This window comes from Labrus bergylta, chromosome 7 (genome assembly GCF_963930695.1).
Source record: "Labrus bergylta chromosome 7, fLabBer1.1, whole genome shotgun sequence".
Lineage (NCBI taxonomy): Eukaryota > Metazoa > Chordata > Actinopteri > Labriformes > Labridae > Labrus > Labrus bergylta.
The window spans coordinates 3,560,149-3,570,403 of NC_089201.1; the positions used below are offsets into that span (position 1 = coordinate 3,560,149).

General features: G+C 41.4%; 1 long non-coding RNA gene across 1 annotated transcript; it reads left to right on the plus strand.

Moving 5' to 3' along the window:
• The first annotated feature begins 2,498 nt into the window (after window positions 1–2,498).
• On the plus strand, window positions 2,499–6,695 carry LOC109987857 (uncharacterized). Its single transcript, XR_002278127.3, has 3 exons — window positions 2,499–2,677; window positions 4,175–4,277; window positions 4,674–6,695. It is a non-coding gene; the product is annotated as an uncharacterized lncRNA (long non-coding RNA).
• Window positions 6,696–10,255: the final 3,560 nt, after the last annotated feature.

Sequence of the window (10,255 nt, forward strand, 5' to 3'; positions counted from 1 at the left end):
GGTGGGGGTCACAGTGTGTGTGTGTGTGTGTGTGCTGAGAACGTACATGTTCTGCTTATTGAATCCCTCCATCACTATTCATTAACCTGCAGTGCAGCATATGCCCGGGGCTGGTTAGTGTATGCAACATGAGACTGATCACACACACACTGGCTATTAGTTTTCACTCTTTATTTTTTTTTTTCATCTCACAAAGGAGACGACATTTCAGTCACAGCTGAATGGATTATGTGCGCTGCAATCTGCCTCACTGACACAGTAATGCAATATGCCTTTTTAATTCTGTCTGTCATTTTCTCATACTCTATCACACACATACAGACAAACACACGCACACACACGTCTGGATTTTTCATAGTTGGTAGATGGGGAACACCGCCAACGTTGAAAAAACTAACTTATTTATGTGTTTACCACCTCAAGCACACTCTCTGTGTCCCTGCCTTATTATATTTTATTAATCTCACACACACCCATACCTGCAGCTGCTAACCATCCATCTCACACACACCGCCATGCAGTACAACAGACGACAGCACACACACACACACACACACATCAGAAAACAAACACAGATAGCTGCAGCCTTGTTGGTACTAATAGCAAGCCTCAGTCTGGAGGATTAAGAGTTTAATCCCTCACAGGCGAGAGGGGCTGAGATGAGATCGCAGCAGCCGGCGTGCTGGGGTCCGATGAGCCGGGGTGGGAGGTGTGTGCATGAGAAGATCAATGAGTCACTCAGCTATTTAAAAACTGTTTGAACGAACACTTTCACACTGATGACCACCTGAAGGTCCTGCCAGATGGTCCTGTCCAACTTTCCCTCCCTTTCACCTCAGAACTCTCTTCTCTTCTGCCTCTCTTCTGATTTCTCGGTTTCCCACTTGCTCCCCCCTCTCTCTCTCTCTCTCTCTCTCTCTCTCTCTGATTCTCTTTCCAACCCTCCCCTAGTGAGACATGTTTGATCTCAGCACCAGCAAGTTTTGATCAGGTTAATTGCTCTCTCAGCGGACGTTGTGAATAGACAGATTCACACATGCTGCACAGTGTGGAATAGAGATAGGGGAGGGGGAAAGAGAGCAGAAAAGGGACATAATCATTATAATGTAACAGAGGAACTGAAGGGATTGAAAGAAATTGATGGCATAGTCGATGGAAAAGTCTTGTAGAAGAGATGGCAAGGTGGGAACACAGGAGCTGAGTTAAAAGGAGAGAACAGGTTGATCGGGACCACAGTGACCACATCAGGTCTGTTTGTCCCGCTTAAGCACGACTGCCCCCCCCTCCCCATTCCCCCGCTGGCCTTCACTCACACTGCTCCAGGACTAACCGGGCCTGAACCGGTTACCTCTTGTACATGAGGTCGTAAAACAACACATGCATGTCTCTACGTGATCATGAAGCGTCCTTAGTTTACAAGACAGACGGTATTGAGATAAATAAATAAAAGGGATGTGCTGTCAAGTCCGCGTCAGCACATCAGAGAACAACACAGAGAACATGACACATACTTTACTGACTTTGTGGCTTATTTTGAGTCATTTTAGTCGGATACAGTCAGAACACTCCGGGATCGCTAGATAATAAAGGCTGCCAGCATTGTGTACCTGTGCTTGTGCTTGGGTATAAACTGTACCATGCTGAAGCACACCTCTTCCAAGCATGCCAGGGCCAAGGAAGTGTGCCATGCTTGAGCACGGATCAGAGCACTGGCGCTAGTCAGGAGGTTCGGGAGGACTGCTCTGGAGATTCTCCTGACCTGGCTGTTCACACATGCTACCCACAGCTGGATACTATCTCTGTCAGACGGGAGGGGGGTCTCCAGCAGCAAGTAGCAGATGAAGTAACAGAGTCCGCTAAACAACACTATAATGACAATATCTACCTTTATATCAATGCTACGTGTAGTTCAACAGAATCACAACATCAACAAAAGAACAGAGAACAACATACTGTACATACATGCAACCGTTTAATTATGTGCACAGAGATAGTAGTGGTTGCTTACAGACACTCTATGCACCGTGCAGCAGTCACAGTATAGAAACTTCACTGCCCCCCCACCTCCCCCCTATTGGCTGAGTTGAATTCTCCGGAGAATATCCTGCTGCATTCTCACATCAGCCCACTCAGACCTGCTGCGGAAAAAATACAAGGGGTCTTGCAGGAGAAACTCCGCGTGAAGTCCGAGCGAAAAATTTGACTGTTTGCGTTCACACATACAGCTGCTTCGGGAAAAAATATATTGAGGTTTTCATTAGATTTCTGCAAGTGTGAAAGTCCTACAACAAGTCTCTCTACTTGTTCTTAATGTGTTTCCTTATCACTGTGACGCAGAATAAAACCAGTCTAGGCAGATAACTCAAATAACACCACGAGACAACACAGTCTTAATAATCGTGTGTATCAGGGCCACACCCTTTATTCTCAAAGAGGTGGATCAAAGGTCAAATGCATTCCTTTTCTAGGTGGAGGACCTATCAGCTGATACACTTTGAGGAAGTGTGTCCTTCTTTGCTGCTTCATGCTGTCAGACTTTTAAGTGTACAGCTGCATGACCTGACAAGTTGGGAATTACTAACTGAAAGTTTGGGATTGTTCTGGTTCAGAGTGTTTGTTGGCGATAAGTCTCATGATGAATCGAATGGAGAAACTGCGGTTGGAAATAAAGGCTGAGGTAAGATGGCAGATGCAACAGGTTGGAGATAGACAGACGCTCCTTACGCCGTATTTGAATCTTTTTTGACTATCCCTAGCTGTTTTCACATATGCACTCCGGATAATATCTAGATAATTACAGGAGGACCGCTTCGGAGATTCTCCCGACCTAGCTGTTCACATATGCTCCTCACAGCGGGGGACTATCCCTGTCAGAGGGGAGGGGGGGGCTATCCCTGTCAGAGGGGAGGGGGGGACTATCCCTGTCAGAGGGGAGGGGGGGGCTATCCCTGTCAGAGGGGAGGGGGGGCGAGGGATTTCCTGAGGTAAGACGTGACGTAAAAGAACAATGTGGAAGTAAGCAACAGAGACCGCTACATGACGTTATAATGGGAATATTTGTCTTTATATCAATGCTCTGTGTAATCCAATGGAATGACAACATCCACAAAAGAGAGGAGAACAACATACTGACGAACAGAAAACATAATGCAGATGTTTAATTAGAGCACAGAGATCGTAGAGGTCGCGTGCAGACACTTTAAACAGTCACTGTTTCGAAACTCCATTCTTTAAAGTAACTAAAAACAATAAGTCAGCTGTACATATCCAGAGTTGTTATGCAACACACCATTATGTGATATAATTAGCTGGCCATATTGTATGTTAACATAGAAAAGCATTTACGAGGTCAATGAAAACATGAACATCCTGATTGCCTGCAGCTCCTTTACCAACTGTTACTTTATCAAACAAAAACAAACAAACATCCATTGTCTGTAAAGAATATGATAAATACATCGACATTGGAGACTCAGTTGCTGCTCCCGTTTGGAGACAGACTTGGGTCTGGAGCCTAAGTACGAATCATCATCTAGAAATTGGTCTGGGGGCTGGAGAGGTACTAGGTCACTTCCTGAGGACTGCCAAAAGGCCCTTGAGCAAGGCACTAATACCTCAACTGCTTGGGCACTCTTTCTTGTGCAGCCCCTCACGCTGACATCTCTCCATTAATGCATGTCCATTGGATTGTGTTTGTACATGTGTATTTGTTTATTCCTGGTCTGAAGCCCGTCCAATAACAGTGTGAAAAACTGGATTTCCCCTAAAGGGTTAACAAAGTAGGTCTTGTTCTTCTTCTAAATAAAAAGTTAAGTAGATACCAGGATCACTAGTCGGTTAAACAAATGATTAATAATTTCATATGCTGGCCCACAATGCCGTTCAAATGATGTGTCTAAACTGTAGCACTAGCTAGACCAGCACAGTGAATTGATAGCATCTGGAGGAGCTAGAAGTGATTTGTGTTTGCTTACCTTTAGATTAGTCAACTAGTCTTAATCAAAATTTCTGTTTAACCGACTCAGATATTAGTCGCTATGAACCTCACTGTAACATGTTACTTCATTGTTCATCACATTGTCTGAATCCCTTAAAGGTGAGACAATTGCAGACATGTACACTATGTATGTGACAACCTTTATTAATCAAGGTTTTATTTTCTGTGTTTATCCAGTTCTTGGAGCTCCTTGTCTTGCTGGTTCTGGCTGTAAGTTGTTGTGCTCTGGACATGCTCTTACACGCTCACAAACGCTTCCTGCAGGTTGTTGGCATCCAAGGTAAAGATAATTTATTATGTCATGCAGTTCCCATAGAACATTCAGCTCAAGTTAATTGCAATCTGTGAAATAAATATGTAATGTGAAAATATCAGTTTTCATAAACAGGTTAGTCGTTTCTTTTAACTAACTCAGCAAAAATTCCAAACTCAATTTTTTAAATCTTGACTTTATTAAAAAAAAATTTGTTAATATATTTTGAGACTTGTGCATCTACCATCCTCATTGGATGTTCTGCTCTAACACAATTTAAAATAACACTGAGTATCCCTTTAGCTCGCCCCGGTGCATTGCCAGGAAGGTATAATGAAAAATGTTATCGCTTTTTGCTTTTACATGAAACCTTTTTCTCATTCCTGCTAATGATACAAGCTTCTCACCTGCATGTCTCCACAGCCGACCATCGAGACAAAAAAATGACAATAGATCAGGTCACATCAGTTGTCCTGCGTGTTCTTCTTCTTTTCCTTTGCTACAAGATGACCAACTTCATCCTTCTGCTGGTCACCTTCTTTCTTAGGTGGCTAGTGAATGTTAGAGCGGCTTTGTTTGTTCCTGTTTTAATCCTGAGTGGCCAAAGTGTCAGCTTAGAAGCTATGTGTACAATACTGGCGTGTGCAGTGACCATCTGCATCCTTCATTGGATTTGGAAACGAGAAAGGGACATGGCCATGGATACCCGAGTTATTCAACTTGAAAAGGAGGTGAATATGTTATATCAATGGAGGTGAACAGATGAAGAAGCAGATTTGGTATTTTGTGCTCCTGTCTTATAGACTTTTGCATATTTTGTTTTTAGCGCTCTTAGGGCCTGATTTACTAAAGGTTTGCGTGTCTTAAAACGTGTGCAAACTTGATACCATCCACAAAAACAGTGCTGTCTGATCTACTAACGGCAAAGGATTGCGTCTTCCATATAAGCAAAACAACGCTCATTGTCCATTTAGTACGTTTGCCTTAATGAATATGCAATATGGGGCATTTCTGCCCTAGAAAAAGGAAGAGACATAGACACAATCAAAAGAAGGCCTACAGATCGCGTTTTTCTCCACACATGTTAACATGTTTAAGACCATGATTAAACTATATTGTTGCCTATTTATAGCCAAACAAAACTGAACACTCACAGCCTCTGCATTCTAAAGAATTTCAACATTGACATTTATGTCTTCTTATTTCCTTCATTTCGCCAAAATTACATTTTAAATTGGGGATTTCCTTTTTCTCGAGCTGCGTGTCTCTCCCCCAGCTCGTCTCCTCTGGTGTGCTCCTCTCCATAATGCGCTCGTCACCTCCCTCTAAAGCCCGCTGCTGCTACTCTGTAGGACGCTTGGATTGGGGGACCTCACCACTGTTTGTACCCCCGTCTTCGATACCTCTTTCCAGGACATTTATGTCCGATCAGACACAGCGCTGGCCAGATGTCTGGTGCGCAACAACGGCCCAAGTGTAACGCCTGGGAGCCACAGAGGAGACAGCTCAGACCTCCTGCTCAATGTATGACACTTCATTCTTAAGATTAAGGGAAGAAAAGAGAGGCCCTGTTTAATGCCGAGGTTTTCTTATAAGCCAAATTTTCTTTTTGTAATATTCAGATTTATCTGCTATAACTCTAAAGTATTGTGTGTTTATTTGCTGCTTCTACTAATACCTATTTTGCACTTGCAGTTATCCTGCTTTCTGTCCAAACTATCCATGATGTAAACCAGTAGAACACGCAAAAGCCTAACTTAAATACTATTGCCTCCACAAGGTTTGCACCTGTTGTCATTCACGCAAATCGCACATTAACCAAACATGCAATTTGTTGAAGTGAACACGCAATTTAGCACTCTTTACTTGGGATCTTAGTAAATCTGCACCAGAACTTCAGCGACCTTCCGGTTCCCAACCCAAGTCCCTAAACAGCTGCCCCATATTGCATTCATAACAGTTGTTTCCTAATTTGGATGCAACCAATTTAGTTAACATTGAGTCACATGATTTCATTTGTTTTAATGGTTGAGTAAAACTTATCTTTCATTTTGTTTGTTTGCCCTGATCCTCTGACAAAAGGCCCGCTGCCATTCAAAGATAGACTTTTAAGCCCTGCCTCAGACTCATGATTTCCAAAAAAAGATCTGTTTCTCTTTATTTCAATTGCTTTTTTCAAGATAATTCAATTCTTTGAAAATTCTGTTATAGCTGTTAAGTTTGTAGTCAATTTGGTCCCCCCCCCTCCCCTTTGTATTTATATTGGACTAGTCCATTGTGTATCTAACCCCACTTGTGTAAGTTGATGTTAGGTCTGTTGTTATGTTTTGGAAGGTTGAATCATTCCTTATTCTATAAGTTGACCTCTTTTTGATTTTAGATACATTGATCAATTTTGTTACTGATTTTCTCAACTTAATTAAAGCAAATTTGCTCTTTTTATTACACCTTTGTCCTTTGCCTGATTGCTTGGTCCCTTACATTCACCTACAGATCATTATTTATGTATTTGGACTCGACAAGGGACGGTACACCAAAACTTCTGCTAAATTCCGTCAAGAACAAAGATTCATTTGGCTCATTTGCCTACTTCTCAATTAGCCGGAAGTTAGTTGGAGTCTGTATTGACGGCCATTATTGGGCTTCAAAACAGCTCTTCATAAACCTTCTGGTGGCTTCACTGAGACTATACATGTATGTTTTGGAAAGCACAAGCTATTTGGAAAAAATCACGGGAAAAATTGTGACTTTAAAGGAAGAATGTGTGACATTTTAGACACGAATAAAGCAGAAATCAAGTATATCCTCTGTGAATGTATCTCTGAGTCATGACTGTCTACAATGAGTGAGAAGCCTGAGTCCAACCAGCAGTACAACCGTGGTTATAAAGCTGTTTTAGTCAATGACTAGAGAAAATAAGTATCACATAGTCTACTCACTGCTTATTCGGATTATGATGTATCCACTGACTAAATATTAATGGACGAAGCCTGAGTGACGTCAGGGGAAGGCTCTGGAGGCTCATCGGCAGCCGCCACCATGCTGGAAATCCTGTCTCAGCCTAACATTCAGTCAGCCTAACATTCAGTCAACCTAACGACAGGCTGAGAGCTGGAGCAGAGGCGGGTTTGAAGCCTCTTGACCAACCGTTACATCGAGCCCACCTCAATCATGTCAGCTACACGCCTAGCTATGGATAACACGTATCGTTTTCAAAATCAAAACTGAGCCCTTTAAAACCAATTCACCCCCCGTACATTGTGTGCCAGGTACGACAATAACTACTCAGACCTATTTGTTTTTTGAACCAGGCTGTAAACATGTTTATTTATGCTGTAAAAATTGCTTTTTTGCCTGTTGTGTGTGTGTGACTTCTGGTAGTTTGCATTCCACATTGGCTTCATTCAAGACCGGAGGTTACACCTGGGTTGGAGGTGAGTCACTGGAGGAGAGTGGAGGCTTCAGAATAGAGCAGATGTCACCAAACAGCACTTTGTGTTGGTTTAATGTTGTTGCTCAAGAGCAAAATCTACTGGTTCAAAAATTGGCACATTCTTCCTTTAACCAAATTAAACGTAAATTCATGTTTCTTTTCTGTTGCAAGCAGTGCCTCAGTCAGTATATTAAAAAATGGACGCTTTCAGGGTAATCCTGGACTTATAGACAATAGATACTGTTTGAGATTTGGAAGGCTTTTGCTGTTTTGGAAGCTGAGAATGGCAGCGTTCTGATAAATCACCATCAACTCAGTCTTTCTAATAGTGAGTGAAGGCTGATTTACAGAAAACGATGTAATGTCATGCAAAAATATTCCAAACCGCACACCCTTCAATGAGCTAAGTCAGTGTAAATGAGCCACCTATGTCTTTCTGCCCAGGCTGAAATAATTCATATTCAAAGCAGGTTCACAGCTTATCAACAAAACTCCCTACTGACTTGAAAATCCCTGTCAGTATAAAGAGAATCCTTTGCAGCAGACTGCAGGCTATCAGGTGACTTAACACAGTCTGCTGTCCCTGTGTGTCGATTTCTGTCATTCATTTTAAATGTATTCCTTTTATTCTTGTTTGATCACAACGGTTTCAAGTCTAACATACATATACTCCTCCTCCTCTAAAGTCAAATGATTGATATCATTTCCTTTGTGGTAGGGTTTTGTATTCGATGTTGCAGTGGTATGAACTGCAGATAGTTGCAAACTCACTTTTTTGAATCCACTGAAACAAATGGAAAAGCAAAAAGAAGAACATCCCAAACTCTCCCACTCTCCTTTTTTTCTCTCAGCCTCCAGACAGCTTTAAGAAGACTCATTCAAAACTATCAAGCCACCCTTTTCTCACCTCGACACTCAACGCTTAAATTTGGCCTAAGCATTTGGCTGGAAGCTTTGCTGTTGCATTTTTACAAAGCTTGCACATGTGAGGCAGGAGTGAAATAAGCTGATTTCAAATAAAAAGGCCATATTAAAATTTTAAAAAGTTTCTGTATTCACTAAGTCAGATCAATCATTTGATTCTCTTGGGTTTCTCAATGAAAAGAAAAGCAAATCTAACAAAATTCTTCTGACCTGTTGATCAAATCTTGGATCTGTTAGTCTGTGTTATATTTCAGATCATGACACATCTCATGAGATGCTGAGAAGTCCTGTTCTTTAATTCATGATTGGGCTTAAATGGATTTTTGCACAATAAAATGTTAAACTCTGAAGCTCCTCACTCAAGATTTAGTCTTCCAATGTTTTTAAACCAAGCCCCTTTAGGTAGGACCGGTCTACTGAATCCCCTGGAAGATAAACCGACCAGCCATGAGATTATGAACACTGACAGGTGGAATTAAAATAATGAATCATAATAGTAAAAATAATGTCATGTGATTATGTTCAGGTACATGTGAAGGTTTGATCAGGTTGGAGTATCTACAGCCGAGTTACAAACCACCTTGGTGAAATATGCAGATTGAGGGCTCGCCACGGCCACGGCCTTTGAGTAATGAGAAGGATTATAATAGCTTTAGCACTCACTCTATTGACCTTCACATCTGATGGCAGTTCAGCACTGGTAAGGTGGGTTTTGTACTATTTTAGTTATTATGTAGTGCACCTTCATTTATCCTTAGTGTTTTATAGATCCTTATTTCCTTCAGAAAGTAAATCTCATTTGACTAATTGTTTCATTACACTAAAAATCTCTGACTTGTCTTTCAGACGTTTGTTACATCCCATGTGTTTTTATTGAACCCTTTTGAATTGAATTTGAAGAAATGAATCTTGTAAACAAGTCTTCTCAAAGTGGGGTCCCACGACTCCCAGGGGTCAGCGAACCATAACTTGGGGGTCCGCGGAATAATTTACAAACAATTGTAAAAGTGTGTGAAATCAACGTCAGAGGTATAGGAGTGAATCAAGCGTGTGCAGGCGCATTCTCACCTGTGGTTGTTGTGGGTGTTGCGGTGTTGTGGGTGTCACATTCACTGAAACGTATTTTCATCCCCCACACTTTTTGACTTTTTACCAGTGGAGTCATTGATGAAAACCTATTGGTCAAGTAAGATTTATTAAGTGACAATTAAGCCAATCATAGCTGTTTGGTTACAGTTGCAGCAAGGTAAAGTTACGTATATTTAATACTCCTGTCACTCATCACTGTCTGAGTCAGAGCTCAGAGCTAACAAATGGAAACATGCTACATGTAGCATCCTCCTGAAAGAGAGTTAGTCACTCAAACAGATGTTTTTAAGATAAATCCACCTCACAAAACAACGTAAGCGTAACATTTTCTCCTCTTGGTTGTTCTTTTAGCTGTATTTATTTATTCCCGTAACTTTACAATGTAGCGGAAGTCCCCTTTGCAGTTTTTCAAAATAAAAGCACATTTTATATGAAAACCGAAAATAAAGAGACTGAGGCGTAAGGCAATAAGAAAATAAAAGCATCACAAAGAGCAGTTTTGAATCTGTTTTTTTAGAGCTAACTGGGTTACTCACAATGGATGTTCATAAAGTTAGTG